Raw genomic sequence first — 17717 nt, forward strand, 5'->3', positions numbered from 1 at the left:
AGAGTCTTCTCCAACACCACAGTTCAAAAGCATCAATTCTTCAGCACCCAGCTTTCTTTATGGTCCCATTCTCACATCCATACATGATTACTGAAAAAACCACACCTTTGACTAGGCAGACCTTTGTTGGCAAAGTAATGTCTCTGCTTTTTAATATGCTGTCTAGGTTGGTCATAGCTTTTCTTCCAAGGAGCAAGGGTCTTTTAATTTCATGGCTGCAGTCACCAACTGCAATGATTTTGGAGCCCAAGAAAATAAAGTCTGTTACTGTTTCCATTGTTTCCCCATCTACTTGCCATGAAGTGATGGGACCAGATGCCATGATCTTCGTTTCTTGAATGTTGAGTTTTAAGCCAGCTTTTTCACTCTCCTCTTTCACTTTCATTAAGAGGCTCTTCAGTTTCTCTTTGCTTTCTGCCATAAGGGTGGTGTCAAATGCATATCTGAGGTGATTGATATTTCTCCTGGCAATCTTGATACCAGCTTGTGCTTCATCCAGCCCAGCATTTTGCATGATGTACTCTGCATATAAGTTAAATAAGCAGGGTGACAATATACAGCCCTGCTGTACTCCTTTCCCAATCTGGAACCAGTCCATTGTTCCATGTCCATTTCTCACTGTTGCTTCTTGACCTGCATACAGATTTCTCAGGAGGCAGGAAAGGTGGTCTGGTATTCCCATCTCTTTAAGAATTTTCCATAGTTTGTTGTGATCCACACAGTCAAAGGCTTTAGCATAGTCAATGAAGCAGATGTTTTTCTGGAAATTTCTTGCTTTTTCTATGATCCAACAGATGCTAGCAATTTGTTCTCTGAACATGAGGTTATTATCTGACAGTTATAGAGGTCAGAAGTCCAAAATTGGTCTCACTAGGCTAAAATTTAGGTGTCAGCAGAGCTGTGCTTCTGCTTGGAGGTCTAGGGGAGAATCCATTCCTGACCCTTCTCAGCTTCTAGAGACTTCCCACATGCCTTAGCTCATGGTCCCTTCCAGCATGAGGGGAGCATTGCATTACTCTGACTTATGCTTTCAGCCGGAGAAGGCGATGGCACCCCACTCCAGTACTCTTGCCTGGAAAATCCCATGGACAGAGGAGCCTGGTAGGCTGCAGTCCATGGGGTCGCTAAGAGTCGGACACGACTGAGTGACTTCACTTTCACTTTTCACTTTCATGCATTGGAGAGGGAAATGGCAATCCACTCCAGTATTCTTGCCTGGAGAATCCCAGGGACGGGGGAGCCTGGTGGGCTGCCATCTATGGGGTCACACAGAGTCGGACACGCCTGAAGCAACCTAGTAGTAGCAGTAGTAGCGTTCAGCATCACATCTTCTCTGACCCTCCTGCCTCCCTTATAAGAACCCTTGTGGACTTCCCTGGTGGTCCAGTGGTTAAGAATCCACCCACCAACATAGGGGACATGGCTCAGTCCCCGACTGGGGAAGGTTCCACATGCTGCAGGTCAACTAAACCAGTGTGCCACAACTACTAAAGCCCACGTGCCCTAGAGCCCTTGCTCTATAACAAGAGAAACCACTGCAAGGAGAAGCCCCCGCTCACTGCAACTAGAGAAAGCCCAAGAGCTACAGTGATGACCCAGTGCAGCCATAAATAAACAAACAACCCTTGTGATCGCGTGAGGCCCACCAGGATAATTCAGGACAGTCTCCGCATCTCAGGATCCTTAACTCAATCACATATGCGAGGTCTCTTTTGCCATGTAAGGTAACATATTCACAGTTCTGGAGATCAGGCTATAACATCTTTGGGCAGTCATTACTCTGCCTGCCACACAGGGTTCCTAGCATAGCGGTTAAGAGAAAATATGTACCTTGGTTCAATTCTTGGCTCAACTACTTGCTAATGGATCCAGGTACATAACTTCTCTGAGTTTTAGCCTCACCTGAAAAACAGGAGTAATAGAACTCTCCTTCTAAGGCTGTTGTAGCGATTGAATAACACAGTGCTTGTAGAGCACTTGAAACGTAGGGCTCAGTAGATGGTGTAACTGTCATCGTCCCCTCTGCCTATTATGGTAACAGTAACAGAAACGCCACCTTTTGAGATTTATTTTTCTGGCTCTTTCCCCAAAGGCATTTCTCAGGCCCTTGTCAGCTGACAGAGGGATACGGTGGTGGTTCCATTGTCAGGCTCCTCAGTGGGATACAGAGAACCTGGGAAGATTCAGAGATACTCACCACCTAGAGGGAAAAGGCCTGGAGGGGAGGGTGGCAAGGAGAAATACGCTTCCTTTGCCAGCTTCTGGCTTTTGCCTGTGGTTCAGCTTTGAGAGTTTCTCCAGCCTCTCCCCAGATTAACCAGGCTGAGCCTGACTAAAAGGAACACTCTGAAGATGATATTCTCAGATAAATGAGACCTGCCCAGTTGGGTGTGCAGCAGAGCAGGGCGGACCCAGAGTCTGATCCTGGCATGGAAAAGTACTGAGGCCCTTTGCCTCTGGGTAGGAGCTAAAGCAGCTGTCTGAAATGATCACCCCGAGCCCAGGCCTCTCCAAAGTTAGTCTTGCAGAGTGAAATGAAAACCAGATCCCTGGTCTTATCTGAGGACTATGTGACTGTTTCCCATCACTTCTTTGGAGCCTGGAAGGTTCCCAAATTCATTGTCTAAACTTTGCAATGGATACACACAGCTTTCAAATGGAAGCCTGTTGTACAGGTCCCTTCTCCACATATGTTCTCCCCATTTGCTAAAATAATATTATTTGGAGTCTTCATTCATCCAGTAAATATTTATTAAGCACCTGCAGGGAGTCAAGCAAAGACTGTTGGGAGCACAGCAGTCCCTGTCCTCAGAAGAGGAGACTGACTTGTAAAGAATTACATCACTATGCAGAGTGCGACAATGGTGTCTTCTTCCTGAGTGACAGACTGGAGACGCAGGGGAACTTGTCTTAGGGCCCAGAGCATGATGGGGCATTTTTCTATAGTAGGGAGAGAAGAGGCTCTGGAGGGGACGAATTTGGGTCAAGCTCCCGATACTCCTCATTTGCCTAAAGTGTGACTTTGGGCAAATGACCTCATCCCCTTAAGCTTCAGCTTTCTGTTCTATAAAGTGAGCATCTGCAGGGTTGTTTTAAGGATTAAATAAGATGGTGCAAGGGAAGTGGGTGGTAATTGGGTTCTTGGTCCACAGTAAGGAAATGAAGAATACCAGTTATTGATATACTTAGGGAGACTAATTACTGTTTCCCTAAATGCCTTTCCCTCCTCAAAATCACAAGACAGCCCCAAACTGACCTCTTCGTAGACACTAAGGTCCTATTGAACTATTATCATCCATGTTAAGACCTGGAGAAGGAAACTGCAACCCACTCCAGCATTCTTGCCTGGAGAATTCCATGGACAGAGGAGCCTGGCGGGCTACAGTCCCTGGGGTTGCAAAGAGTCGGACACGACTAAAGGACTAACACACACACATGCATGTGAAGAAGCAGCAATGGGAAAAAAATACCCACGTGTAACCACTCTGTAGGTATACACACATGAGAATCATGTGTACCTATGAAGCTGGCAGTTTGAAAGTGAACCTGATTGCAATTTCCACCAGGGTATCTGTTTTCCATCCTGGACAGGGCAGATTCCCAGTAGGAGGCGCCTTCTGTCCTCAGCTAGATTCTCTGACACCTGGCCTATCAGCTTTTCTCAGGATTTGAACTTCAAAGGGCTGGACACTAGGAGAAAGGGACCCCGACCTGACCTCTCTTGGAAAGCAAAACAGTCTAAGATTGAAGGAGGAGGAGGATGGCTACCTGCGTGTTTAGAATCGGGCTGGGTCCCAGAAGCGCAGGTCTAGGGCGCACCTCCAGGTAGGGGGCAGAGGTGCCCTCCGAGCTGTGGTTGACCCTGCCCAGACCCAGGCCTCGGGCAGCAGCTCTGAAGATCTAAGCAGAGGAGGTTCACCCGTCTGCCACCTGGTCTGCAGGACACCAACCGGAGCTTCCATGCGCAAGTTCTCGGCAAAGCTGGAGACAAGACGCCAGCTGGGAAGGCACGAGCCAGGGCGCCCCCATCCCGGGCACGGGCGCAGGCTCCTGGAATGGGCTCCACCCCGACCAAGGCTCAAGTGTGCGACCCGGAGGGCGCTCAGGGGACCCGGGGTGCGGGGTGGGGGCAGGTCGAGGGCCCGAGATGACTCGCTTTTCAAAAACTGGCTTCCTCCTTTCCTACCTCCGCCCATCAGTCACCTTGCAGGGACCAGCCCTGGGAGGTGCGGGCGGGGCCCAGCGCCCAGACCCTGCCTGAGGGTGAAGAGGGAAGGGCAGCCTCCCCAGGACGGGGCGGAGGAGGAGGGGAGGCGGGGAGGCCGGCGCACCGGCTCGCCAGGTGAGCGCCCCACCTGGAAAGGCGCGGCGGGGCGGCCCGGCGGAGCTGAACCTCTGCACTCGCACTGGGTCTGGTAGGGACTCTCTGGTCTCCTTAACACTTAAAACCCGGACTCCCGGCCGACACGCCCTTCCCACCCGGCGCCACACGAAAGCTGCCCCGGGGGGCAGGGGCAGGCTGCTCTCTCCCCCCCATCCTGGGTTAGCCAACTTCTTGCGGTCCAACGCCCCCGGCCCGCACTCCCCCAGCCGTTCCAGGGAGTGGGTTTCTTCTCTTCGCAGCTGGGGCTCGGTGCCCTGGGGCTCCAGGTGGCCCCGAGGGCAGAGGGGGAGGGTCGACTGGTGGGCGGTGCCTCCCGGGGCCGGAGGCCACTCGGGGCCGGCACCGCCCTCCGCCTCTCTCGGTCCCTCCCTCCCGCACGCCGGCGCTCAGGGGCCGCGCTTCCTGCGTCCCCATCCCAGTTCGAGAGCTGGCGGCTCGCTCTCCGCCACCGTGCTCCTTCGACCGAGCCTCCCCTGATCCCCCAGCCCCGGGATCGCGGCACCCTAAGGAGGCAGCCTAGGGGAGGGGGCCGGGGTCGTGGAGCCCCCAGCCCCCGGCCGCCGGACGGAGACCAAGCTGGAACCGCCGCCGCCCCGGTGAGTCTGCGCCTTCCGCCCCGCCGCGCCTGGCGGAGGGACTGTTCACCACGGGGCCCCGGAGGCAGTCGACGGCTGTCCGGGTCTTCCTGCCCGGGGTCTGCGGCAGAGGAACTCCGTACTCGCATTCTCTGGAACACCCGGCTCCCGGGCATCGCGCTGGGGCCAGCTGGCTTCGGCTGAGAGGAGAGAGCCGGCCTCCGGGCTCCCTGTTGGGGGTGGGGGGGACAGGTGCCATCCGCCTGTCAGTTCCTAACCCGTAGCCAAAGAGGCATCTTCCCCTGGTTCTTAGGGCAGAACTTCTCACTAGGTCCCAGAAAACTACCCTGTCGCTGCCCGAACGAGGCCCTTTCCCCCATCCCTTAATCCTTTTTGGAAATGGAGACTTTTAAAGGATTTAGGTTCGTGAGTGTGTGTTTTAGGTACTAGAGGCAAAGGGTGACGAATGGGGTGTGAGCAGAGTAGGTGTAACCAGGTTTCTTCATCTACAAATGAAGACCCGAACGCCGGGTCTGATTATCAAGGATAGTCACTTTCAGAAAGAAAGCTTTCCTAGCCGAAGGACGAGGGTGCAGAAAACCTGCACGTCCCTGCGGTTTCCCCGGTCCCGCCCGGGACTTTCCAGGTGGGTAGCGGCCCCGGGCACCTGTGCTGCGCCCAGAGAAGCCTGTGTGGTCCCGGGTCGGGTCCCTCCTGTCTTTGAGGGTGGTCCAGAAGCGCGGAACCGAGGCGTGGCCAGAGCGCGGTGGGCGGGATCGGAGCCAGCCTGTTGGGCCGCAGGAGAGGGATTGGCGTCTGAGATTGCTGGCTTCTGGCTTTCGTTTTGAAGGGATCGCTTGAGAATGGCTTTCCTAGTCGGCTGTGGGACTGTGGAAGGCCTTCGCACTTTGCAGACGTCACACGGGGATCTTGACCTAGGTTGATGGGGCCAAATGCAATTGGCAGGGAGCCCCTTTCCCTCCAAATGTGTCTCTTCCCAACTTGCCCAGAAGTACCGCCCAGACCGGGAGAAAACACGGAAGACAGAAGAAGGGGAGGGGGCTGACTGTGATCTGTTCCTTAGGTGTCCTGAACTGACAGTGTTTCAATGATTAGGGCCTCTTGAGCATGACAAAGGCCCAGGCCTGCCCCGAGGGTACAAGGCCAAGGGGCCTCAGAGAGCTCCCAGTCTAGTGAATAGTAAATGGCAAGTGTATTAAAGAGGTGGCAGTAGAGTCAGACCCCACCATTTCCCGGCTGTGTGACCCACCGTGGGCTGTCACAGCCTCTGTGAGCCTCAGTTTCTTCACCTGTATAATGGGAATGATAACCTAAGCTGTGGGACATTCATGCCTATCACATGGCAAGTACTCTGTAGGAAGCTGTGGTGCTGGGTTAGGGAGGAAGAGAGGAAAGAAAGAAACTCAGGAGTGAGGCATGCCAGGAGATGCTGCTAAGAAAAGAATGTTGGGATATTAAATAGTGAAGTGGAGTCTCCTGGAGGGACGGGGTAGGAAGGGTGTCTGGGCATATGGAACGGCACCGGCAAAGGCATGGAGGTATGAAGGTGCACAGGATGTACTAGGAGGTGCTCAGGTCATGGCAGGTTTATGGGAAGATGAGGGGAAGCAAAGGGAGTGGAGGATCTGGGATGAACTGGACTGGAGAGGCAGGGCCAGGTCATCACAGGTAGGACTTTATTCAGTAGACATCTTGGAACCACAGAGGTGGACTGCATGCCTATGTGCGCCAAGCAGTGTCCTGGGTGCTCAGCATACATCACTGGACAAGAAAGACAAAGAAAGATGCAAATTCCATTCAGGTTCTTTAAGCAGAAGAGTGATTTGGTCCTGTTGATGAGTTCGGAAGATAAACCTAGTTGCGTAGGAGTTAGGTCGGAGTTTGGAGAAGGTTGATAGGAGAGAGGAAGGAGGCTGGCCTGCAGGTTGGTGGGGGCAGAGGGAATGACCTGGGGCCCCACACAGGAGGCAGAGATTAACATGTGCTCTTAACATGTGACCACTGCTCAAGGGTGAGATTTGTGGATGTAGGGTGAGGCTCAGACTACCAGCCTGTCTCCCGCCAGAGTGAGGTGGTGGGATCTTGGCAGGGTCCAGGCTGGTCCAGCTGTGGCTTTCCAGCTCTCCATCTCTAGAAGTCATGGGGCCCAGGCGTTTCTGTGTATGTGCAAGGAATGGCAACGCTGAGAGCAGAGCCAGCAGGCCATCTGCTGTTGGCATTTACACTGGACAGCCTGCCCCTTTGGGGGACTCCTGGGTCATGGTTCTGGTAAATGTTCTTCCCTCCTTCTGTGGGGCTGGTAGTAAAGCCCTCCAAGCCCTGGGGCTGGAGAAGATTGGAGCTCCAGGACCTTTGACTCTGGGCTTCTCATTTGAGGCACTGAGAAGACTTCTCCCTAAGTGCTGGGGAAGTTCCCAAACTTCAGATGCCTTCTGACTGGGGACGAGGTGAAGGGTCTGCTTCTGGCCACTGGCTTTTGCTTTCACTTTTGTTGTCTGCTCTGAATCTTAGAGTTCTTTTTCCAGTTGACAGCTATTAGAGTACCCATCTTCTAAGTCTCCTTTACTTGGAAGTGGACCATGCATGGTCTTTCACCTGCCACAGGAGGACCTGGGTGTGTCCTCTCATTTGAGGAGAGGGGAAAGAACTCACCCAAGGGCACACAGCGAGTCAGCAGCGGAACCTGTCACCCAGGAGATTGGCCACAGTAAGGTCAAAGGCTTGTTCCAGGCCCTGGGTTAGTCCAGGGAGGAGGATGTCTCAACATCTGTCTCGCTCCTCCCCAGTTTGGACAGGTGGCCCTGTTTAGCCTTGCGATGCTTTTTCCTCCCTTCTGGATTGAGCCTTTGGTGCGCCGGCCACCCTTGCTGGGAGCTCCGGCTCCACAAATAAACGGGTCACTTCTTTGGCTTTGCCTGCTCCAGGCCAGACTGCCCTACCCTTTGGAGACAGCCCCAAGACACTGACCAGAGGCCATGATCTGGGGGTGGGGGGTTTGCTGAGAGCCTTGGGCTGATTCTCAACTCCTCCCTCCTCTCGGCCCCAAGCCCTGTGTCAGGATTCTAGGCTGGGCCTTCGCATTCTACTCTGAGTTGTTTACTCAGGCTGAGCAGCCGAAAGTTCCCTTATTCTCTCTTGCCCTAGATTCATCAGGCTTAGCAACCCTTAAATCTGAGTGCTGGTTCCTTTAGCTCTTAGAATATTAGAGCCAAAAGGGAACTTACAAATGGGGAAATTGAGGCCCAAGGAAAGGAAGTGACAGGCCTGAGATCAGAGCTAGGGCTAGAACTCAAGTTTCCTGATTTTGTCTTGAATGATTTTAAGGATGATTCTTGAAGGAAAAAAAAAAAAAAGAAATCAGAGCACACACCCCCTCCAAGAACTCCTCTCTCTGTATATTCCACACTGCCAGGAATTTAGGGGGAGACCCACAGTCACATGTCCAGAAGGAGTAAATGCTAAGGCCCCCCCAAAACAAGGAATATATGTATCTTGACATTTTCAGGACCTATCTCTTCAAACTGACATTCACACCAGGGACTAAGCTAGTGATTAAACTTGCTGCTCCCTGAACCATACTTTATCATGTGCCCCTGGAGAGACAGGCTCTTAAAGTTATTTTTGCCCCCAGATTACAAAGGAAGTACATGCTTATTGTAGAAAACTTGGAAGGAATATATCATGAGGTGCTGACACCCACTGTCCATACGGTGGTGTCTTATTCAGACTTTTTTTTTAGCTTGCTTGCTCTGCTATTTCATACTCTAGTTTTTCAACTCGTAATTATAATGTGTACTTTCCTTGTGACAACTTTTTCACACTGGTTCTAACCTGCCAGTCTCATGTGGTCCTACTATCTGATGGCTGGAAGGTACTTAGGAGGCCAGAATTTTGAGTTGGCTCTGACAGAACTCTCCAGTACCCTGAATCCTATGCACACATGCATGCTCAGTTGCTGAGTTGTGGCCAACTCTTTGCTACACTAAGGACTGTAGCCTGCCAGAGTCTTCTGTCCATGAGATTCTCTAGGCAAGAATACCGGAGTAGGTTGCTACGCCTTCCTCTGGGGGATCTTCCCAACCCAGGGATCGAACCCATGTCTCCTGTGTCACCTGCATTGCAGGCATATTCTTTACCACTGAGCCCAAATTTTGTAACCCTATGCAAATTACTCACCACTGTAGGACTTCCAGGGGCCATTTCTCTGGATCACCATGGGTGTTGGGGAAAGGGTCGTGTTTACCAGATCTAAAGCAAACATTGTCAGCAAGCCTCTTAAAAATGGAGGACATCAGTTATCAGGGTGGGGCAGGGTGGATGTGATCCACAGATTATAGGAGGCAGGGAGAGAGCTTTGTTTCTTCCAATCCTTTGCTGTGTTGGTTTCAACCTAGCTCCCACCCTGTTGTCATCACCCCTTCCCCAGATTTCCCCAGGACTAGGCACCAGGGCACCAGACAAGTAAGACGGTAGGTGTTGCACTAGGCACCAGGCACCAGACAAGTAAGACAGTAGGTGTTGCAAGAGGGCATCAGAGGGCAAACACACTGAAACCATACTCACAGAAAACTAGTCAATCTAACCACACTAGGACCACAGCCTTGTCTAACTCAATGAAACTAAGCCATGCCCGTGGGGCAACCCAAGACGGGCAGGTCATGGTGGAGAGATTTGACAGAATGTGGTCCACTGGAGAAGGGAATGGCAAACCATTTCAGTATACTTGCCTTGAGAACCCCATGAACAGTATGAAAAGGCAAAATGATAGGATACTGAAAGAGAAACTCCCCAGGTCAGTAGGTGCCCAATATGCTACTGGAGATAAGAGGAGAAATAACTCCAGAAAGAATGAAGGGATGGGGCCAAAGCAAAAACAATACCCAGCTGTGGATGTGACTGGTGATAGAAGCAAGGTCCGATGCTGTAAAGAGCAATATTGCATAGGAACCAAGGAAGGTCAGGTTTGAGTCAAGGCAAATTGGAAGTGGTCAAACAAGAGATGGCAAGAGTGAATGTCGACATTCTAGGAATCAGCGAACTGAAATGGACTGGAATGGGTGAATTTAACTCAGATGACCATTATATCTACTACTGCAGGCAGGAATCCCTCAGAAGAAATGGAGTGGCCATCATGGTCAACAAGAGTCCGAAATGCAGTACTTGGATGCAATCTCAAAAACGACAGAATGATCTCTGTTCGTTTCCAAGGCAAATGTTTCAATATCACAGTAATCCAAGTCTATGCCCCAACCAGTAATGCTGAAGAAGCTGAAGTTGAACGGTTCTATGAAGACCTACAAGACCTTTTAGAACTAACACCCTAAAAAGATGTCCTTTTCATTATAGGGGACTGGAATGCAAAAGTAGGAAGTCAAGAAACACCTGGAGTAACAGGCAAATTTGGCCTTGGAATACAGAATGAAGCAGGGCAAAGACTAATAGAGTTTTGCCAAGAAAATGCACTGGTCATAACAAACACCCTTTTCCAACAACACAAGAGAAGACTCTACACATGGACATCACCAGATGGTCAACACCGAAATCAGATTGATTATATTCTTTGCAGCCAGAGATGGAGAAGCTCTATACAGTCAGCAAAAACAAGACCAGGAGCTGACTGTGGCTCAGACCATGAACTCCTTATTGCCAAATTCAGACTTAAATTGAAGAAAGTAGGGAAAACCACTAGACCATTCAGGTATGACCTAAATCAAATCCCTTATGATTATACAGTGGAAGTGAGAAATAGATTTAAGGGCCTAGAACTGATAGATAGAGTGCCTGATGAACTATGGAATGAGGTTCATGACATTGTACAGGAGACAGGGATCAAGACCATCCCCATAGAAAAGAAATGCAAAAAAGCAAAATGGCTGCCTGGGGAGGCCTTACAAATAGTTGTGAAAAGAAGAGAAGCAAAAAGCAAAGGAGAAAAGGAAAGATATAAACATCTGAATGCAGAGTTCCAAAGAATAGCAAGAAGAGATAAGAAAGCCTTCTTCAGCGATCAATGTAAAGAGATAGAGGAAAACAACAGAATGGGAAAGACTAGGGATCTCTTCAAGAAAATCAGAGATACCAAAGGAACATTTCATGCAAAGATAAGCTCAATAAAGGACAGAAATGGTATGGACCTAACAGAAGCAGAAGATATTAAGAAGAGATGGCAAGAATACACAGAAGAACTGTACAAAAAAGATCTTCACGACCCAGATAATCACGATGGTGTGATTACTGACCTAGAGCCAGACATCCTGGAATGTGAAGTCAAGTGGGCCTTAGAAAGCATCACTATGAACAAAGCTAGTGGAGGTGATGGAATTCCAGGTGAGCTATTCCAAATCCTGAAAGATGATGCTGTGAAAGTGCTGCACTCAATATGCCAGCACATTTGGAAAACTCAGCAGTGGCCACAGGACTGGAAAAGGTCAGTTTTCATTCCAATCCCAAAGAAAGGCAATGCCAAAGAATGCTCAAACTACCGCACAATTGCACTCATCTCACACACTAGTAAAGTAATGCTCAAAATTCTCCAAGGCAGGCTTCAGCAATATGTGAACCGTGAACTTCCAGATGTTCAAGCTGGTTTTAGAAAAGGCAGAGGAACCAGAGACCAAATTGCCAACATGTGCTGGATCATGGAAAAAGCAAGAGAGTTCCAGAAAAACATCTATTTCTGCTTTATTGACTATGCCAAAGCCTTTGACTGTGTGGGTCACAATAAACTGGAAAATCCTGAAAGAGATGGGAATACCAGACCACCTGACCTGCTTCTTGAGAAATCTGTATGCAGGTCAGGAAGCAACAATTAGAACTGGACATGGAACAACAGACTGGTTCCAAATAGGAAAAGGAGTATGTCAAGACTGTATATTGTCACCCTGCTTATTTAACTTATATGCAGAGTACATCATGAGAAACACTGGACTGGAAGAAGCACAAACTGGAATCAAGATTGCCAGGAGAAATATCAATAACCTCAGATATGCAGATGACACCACCATTATGGCAGAAAGTGAAGAGGAACTCAAAAGCCTCTTGATGAAAGTGAAAGAGGAGACTGAAGAAGTTGGCTTAAAGCTCAACATTCAGAAAACGAAGATCATGGCATGCGGTCCCCCCACTTCATGGGAAATAGATGGGGAAACAGTGTCAGACTTTATTTTTCTGGGCTCCAAAATCACTGCAGATGGTGACTGCAGCCATGAAATTAAAAGACGCTTACTCCTTGGAAGGAAAGTTATGACCAACCTAGATAGCATATTCAAAAGCAGAGACATTACTTTGCCAACAAAGGTTTGTCTAGTCAAGGCTATGGTTTTTCCTGTGGTCATGTATGGATGTGAGAGTTGGACTGTGAAGAAGGCTGAGTGCCAAAGAATTGATGCTTTTGAACTGTGGTGTTGGAGAAGACTCTTGAGAGTCCCTTGGACTGCAAGGAGATCCAACCAGTCCATTCTGAAGGAGATCAGCCCTGGGATTTCTTTGGAAGGAATGATGCTAAAGCTGAAACTCCAGTACTTTGGCCACCTCATGCGAAGAGTTGACTCATTGGAAAAGACTCTGATGCTGGGAGGGATTGGGGGCAGGAGGAGAAGGGGATGACAGAGGATGAGATGGCTGGATGGCATCACTGACTCGATGGTCGTGAGTCTGGGTGAACTCCGGGAGTTGCTGATGGACAGGGAGGCCTGGCGTGCTGCGATTCATGGGGTCGAAAAGAGTCGGACACGACTGAGCGACTGATCTGATCTGAGGCACCAGGGTGGCAAGTGCAGGTCCCTAGAAAAGTCAGTATTTGGTTTGCTCGTCTCCAGGCCCTGGGTCTTGGAGAGTAGCTATTTCAGTGGCAAAGATGTGCAGAAAATGTGTTACCACCAACTCAGGTGATAAGGTCCGGCACTCCACCCTGGGGACAGGATTTCCTGGCATCTCTCATCTTCTAATAGGGTCACAGCTTTACTGTGTGCCTGCTACATGCTCAGTTGTTCAGTCATATCTGATTCTTTGTGACCCCACGGACTGTAGCCCACCAAGCTCCTCTGTCCATGGAATTTTCCAGGCAAGAGTACTGGAATGGGTTGCCATTTCCTACTCCTCGGGATCTTACCAATCCAGGGATCAAACCCACATCTCCTGCACTGACACTTTACCACTTAGCCACCAGGGAAGTCTAAGAGCTTTACTAATGCCAATACTAGAAGTGATCTCAATACTGCTGCTGCTAAGTCGCTTCAGTCGTGTCCGACTCTGTGTGACCCCATAGACGGCAGCCCACCAGGCTCCCCCGTCCCTGGGATTCTCCAGGCAAGAACACTGGAGTGGGCTGCCATTTCCTTCTCCAATGCATGAAAATGAAAAGTGAAAGTGAAGTCTCCCAGTCGTGTCCGACTCTTCGTGACCCCATAGACTGCAGCCCATCAGGCTTCTCCGTCCATGGGATTTTCCAGGCAAGAGTACTGGAGTGGGGTGCCATCGCCTTCTCCGGATCTCGATATTAGAGATCATTAATACTAGAAGTGATCTCAGAAGTTCCTTAGGCTGTGCTTACAGACTACGGGCAGTGACTTATCCGTAGGTTTGAAAATCAGTGAAACGGTTTTCCACTGTCTCTTTTGAAATGAGATCAGATCAGTCTCTCAGTCGTGTCCGACTCTTTGCAACCCCATGAATTCCAGCACGCCAGGTCTCCCTGTCCATCACCAACTCCCGGAGTTCACTGAGACTCATGTCCATCGAGTCAGTGATGCCATCCAGCCATCTCATCCTCTGTTGTCCCCTTCTCCTCTTGCCCCCAATCCCTCCCAGCATCAGAGTCTTTTCCAATGAGTCAACTCTTCACATGAGGTGGCCAAAGTACTGGAGTTTCAGCTTTAGCATCATTCCTTCCAAGGAAATCCCAGGGATAGAAGAAAGTAAACTAGTAAGCAATGCATCTTCTGCCATGAAAAGTATTCTTCAGTGAAACTTTCATCTCAGTTATTTGTAGGCAGCTAGGCAGCAGGGTAAGAGCCTTGGGCAGCACTGCTCTGGCTCACCAGTTTTTATTCTGTGATCCTGGAAAACTTGGGATTCCTTGGATGGGTCCCAGAAGCAACTCAGGGGTTTATGGAGGGCCAGCTGGAAAGAAACCCTGCTTACAAATATTCCAGATGTCACGGTGCAAAAATCCCTTTAAAGAGATTTTGCAACTTTAAATAAAGAAAATTGCTGCTGGTCAAGCGGCCTCGATTCTTAGAAGAACCTGAGGCCAGCAAACAGGGTGGCCTTTGCGGGGCAGGTGGGCTCTCAGGCTCACTTGACAAGGGTCTCCAGATGAGGTACGAAAGTCAGTAAAGTCAGAGCTCCTGGCTGAAGACACAGGTTGGCCCTGCAGCCTGAGTCTCCTCTGAGCCACATTGGTATGTTCACTAGGAACTCATGTTTATCATAAAGCCTGTAACTGTCAGGCCAACGGTCTAGCTTAAATTGTCACAGTGCACAAAACAGGCACCTGTTCAATGCCAGCATTTAAAACACATCACAGGGTTGGTTAGATAGCATTACCAGACTTGAATTTGGGTAAACTCAGGGAGATAGTGAAGACAGGGAAGCCTGGCGTGCTGCAGTCTGTGGGATTGCAAAGAGTCAGACACAACTTAGTGACTAAACAACAAGGGTTCATTAAGCCTTTTGGCATTTCTTTTTTTGATGTCCCCAGAGCTTCCCTAATGGGAACATCCTATAGGCAGTGGGCCCAAGGTCACCCAGCAAATCTTGGCAGAACCAGGATGAGAATTCACTGGGTGAGTGAGGTCCTTTTTAAAGATTGTGATCCTTTTTAAAGGCGTGGGTCAACAGTGGCCTGCCGTGGGGTCAGGGACACTGACTGTAGCAGTCCTGGGAGGCATGGCATGCTGGCATAAGTCCTTTTGGAGGAGTTCGCCATTACCCCACTCCAGTATTCTTGCCTGGGAAATCCCATGAACAGAGGTACCTGGTGGGCTATTGTCCATGGGGTCACAAAAGAGGACACAACTTAGCAACCAAACAACTTATGTGATGTATTGTTCTGGATGTCTCCAGAAGGTTCTACTGTTTCTTCTATTTAAGACCTAGAACCACGTGGCTCTAATGCTTGGTGGATTTTGTGTCTTTGCCACTTTATCTTTTTCACAGCTGGTCTGGAAGAGACAGAGTTTACTTACCTTACTCTTGGTCCACATTTTCCCCACGCACAGCCGGGCTTATGTTGGTTAGGGTGTGGGTATGGTTTCTTGAAACTTGGGAATGGGGGGAATGTGATAAAAAAACAAAACGCACCTCAACTCCAAATATTCAGCTTCATTAGCTGCAGTGTGCTGGGTAGAGATATGTATGGGAGTTGTCCTTGGGTGATTGCTTTCAAACACTGACAGATGCAAATTCTACTGTGGAGTGGGGAGGAAGTTGTCTTTGGCTGTCACAGCCTGTCATGTAAATAAATGTACTGTTAGTACTGTGTCTTCTCAAAGCTATGGTTTTTCCAGTAGTCATGTATGGATGTGAGAGTTGGACTATAAAGAAAGCTGAGCACCAAAGAATTGATGCTTTAGAACTGTGGTGTTGGAGAAGACTCTTGAGAGTCCCTTGGACTGCAAGGAGATCCAACCAGTCCATCCTATAGGAAATCAGTCCTGAATATTCATTGGAAGGACTGATGCTGAAACTGAAACCCCAATACTTTGGCTACCTGATGCGAAGAACTGACTCATTTGAAAAGACCCTGATGCAGGGAAAGATTAAAGGTGGGAGGAGAAGGAGACGACAGAGGATGAGATGGTTGGATGGCATCACCAACTCAATGGACGTGAGTTTGAGTAAATTCCAGGAGTTGGTGATGGACAGGGAGGCCTGGCGTGCTGCAGTCCATGGGGTCGCAAAGAGTTGGACACGACTGAGCGACTGAACTGAACTGAACTGAGTGCTGTGTCTTGATCACAGAGCTGGTGGAAAACCAAAGAGGCCAACTCTGCCCCCATAGGTAGGCCAGTCTTCCCAGGAGTCACCATGACAATACAGCTGTCCAGTGACGAGGAAACCCAAGAGCTTGAAGGAGGCCGTTTAACCCACTGAGAGAGTCAAGGAACGATTTTCAGAAAAGGCCAAGTCTAAGCCGAAGCTAGAGGGGGAATGGAAGGTCAGTGACTGTGCCTGGCAGAGGCACAGCCTGTGCAAAGGCTCAGTGGCATAAGACAGTTATGGCATAATTCACATGGGCTGGCACTAAATTCACATCCAGTGAATGGGGAGGGGTGGGGAAAACCATTTACTTGATTTCTTTCATTCAACCAGTATTCACTGAGTTCTCTCTACCGGCCACGTGTTCCGGGTTTTGGGGTGAAGTGTTGCATAAGTGAGACTCACTCCCTGCTCTCCTGGAGCTTACACTTTGTTGGGTGGGTAGGGGAGAGGGGTCAGTAAGTTAGGAAGCATACAAATGAAATAAACCAATAATCACATCAGGCAGGGAACTAAAATCTTTGCCACTTTGCTACTGTCTGGTCTTCCCTGTTGGCTCAGATGGTAAAGAATCCATCTGCAATGCAGGAGACCTGGTTTCCATCCCTGGGTTGGGAAAATCCTCTGGAGAAGGAAATGGCTACCCACTCCAGTGTTTTTGCCTGGAGAGTCCCGTGGACAGAGGAGCCTGGTGGGCTACTGTCCACAGGGTCATAGAGAGTGAGACGAGAGTGAGCGACTAACACCTTCACTTTCACTTTACTGTCTGCAAGGTCAAGTCTGGGCTAGGCCCCTTCACTGTCAAAGCTCTGAAGACTCCGCAGCCCCAGTGCTTTGGTCAGAAGGAACCAGGAACCACTGCCTAACTCACTTTCCTCCTCCACAGCCGCCCATAGCCCAGACGTTGGTGGCTCTTTTGCCTGGACTGCTCTCTGTCCCAGTCAAAGCTAAAAGAAAATCTAGCGGGTAGGGGGCAGTGTACATAACCCAAGTGCACATTTCAAAACTAAGAAATTCACGTTGCTACTGACTAAATGACAGACTTTATTCGGATCTCACCAGTGTCCCCACTGTCACATTTCTGCATCAGGATCTAGTCATGATACCACCTTGTACTCAGTTCTAACATCCCCTTCATCTCTACTGATCTGTGACCGTTTCTCAGTCTTTCCTTAAATTTCATGACCTTAAAAGCTTTGAGGAGTGCTGATCAGTGCTTTGTAGGATGTCCCTCACTGGATTTGTCTGATATTTTTTTGTGATTAGACTGGGGTTTGAGGTTTGCAGAAAGATTCCTGCAGAGGTGAAGTGTTCTCATGACATCATGTCAGGATTTCCATGGTATCAGCATGACTTTTGGGAAATGTTAACCATGATCATTTGGTCAAAGTGATGCATACAAGATTTCTCCACTATAAAGTTACTCAGGCCCCTTTTAGGAAAAGGCTTTTAAAGCATTGTAGTGAAAGATCAAATTATAAAAGGAATTCTAGAAAGTGATTGATAGATTTGGCACCTAAAATTAAAAAACTTTGATACAGCAAATATTAAACTGCAGCAATATTTGCAACACAACCAGACAAGAGGCTGTTTTCTGGACACAGACAGGATCTTTTCTACTCAGAAAGAAGAGACTAAGGGCTTCCCCGGTGGCTCAGTGGTAAAGCATCCACCTGAAATGCAGGAGATGCAGGTTTGATCCCTGGGTCAGAAAGATCCCCAGGAGTAGCAAATGGCAACCCACTCTAGTAGTCTTG

General features: G+C 49.4%; 1 protein-coding gene across 1 annotated transcript in view; it reads left to right on the plus strand.

Moving 5' to 3' along the window:
- The first annotated feature begins 4698 nt into the window (after window positions 1-4698).
- The window catches only part of TMEM51 (transmembrane protein 51), a 61918-nt gene continuing 48899 nt past the window's right edge, over window positions 4699-17717 (plus strand). Inside the window, exon 1 of the mRNA XM_045165683.1 lies at window positions 4699-4980. The gene's annotated coding sequence lies outside the window, so the exon portion shown is untranslated. The remainder of the gene's footprint in view (window positions 4981-17717) is intronic.

This window comes from Bubalus bubalis, chromosome 5, assembly GCF_019923935.1.
Source record: "Bubalus bubalis isolate 160015118507 breed Murrah chromosome 5, NDDB_SH_1, whole genome shotgun sequence".
NCBI lineage: Eukaryota > Metazoa > Chordata > Mammalia > Artiodactyla > Bovidae > Bubalus > Bubalus bubalis.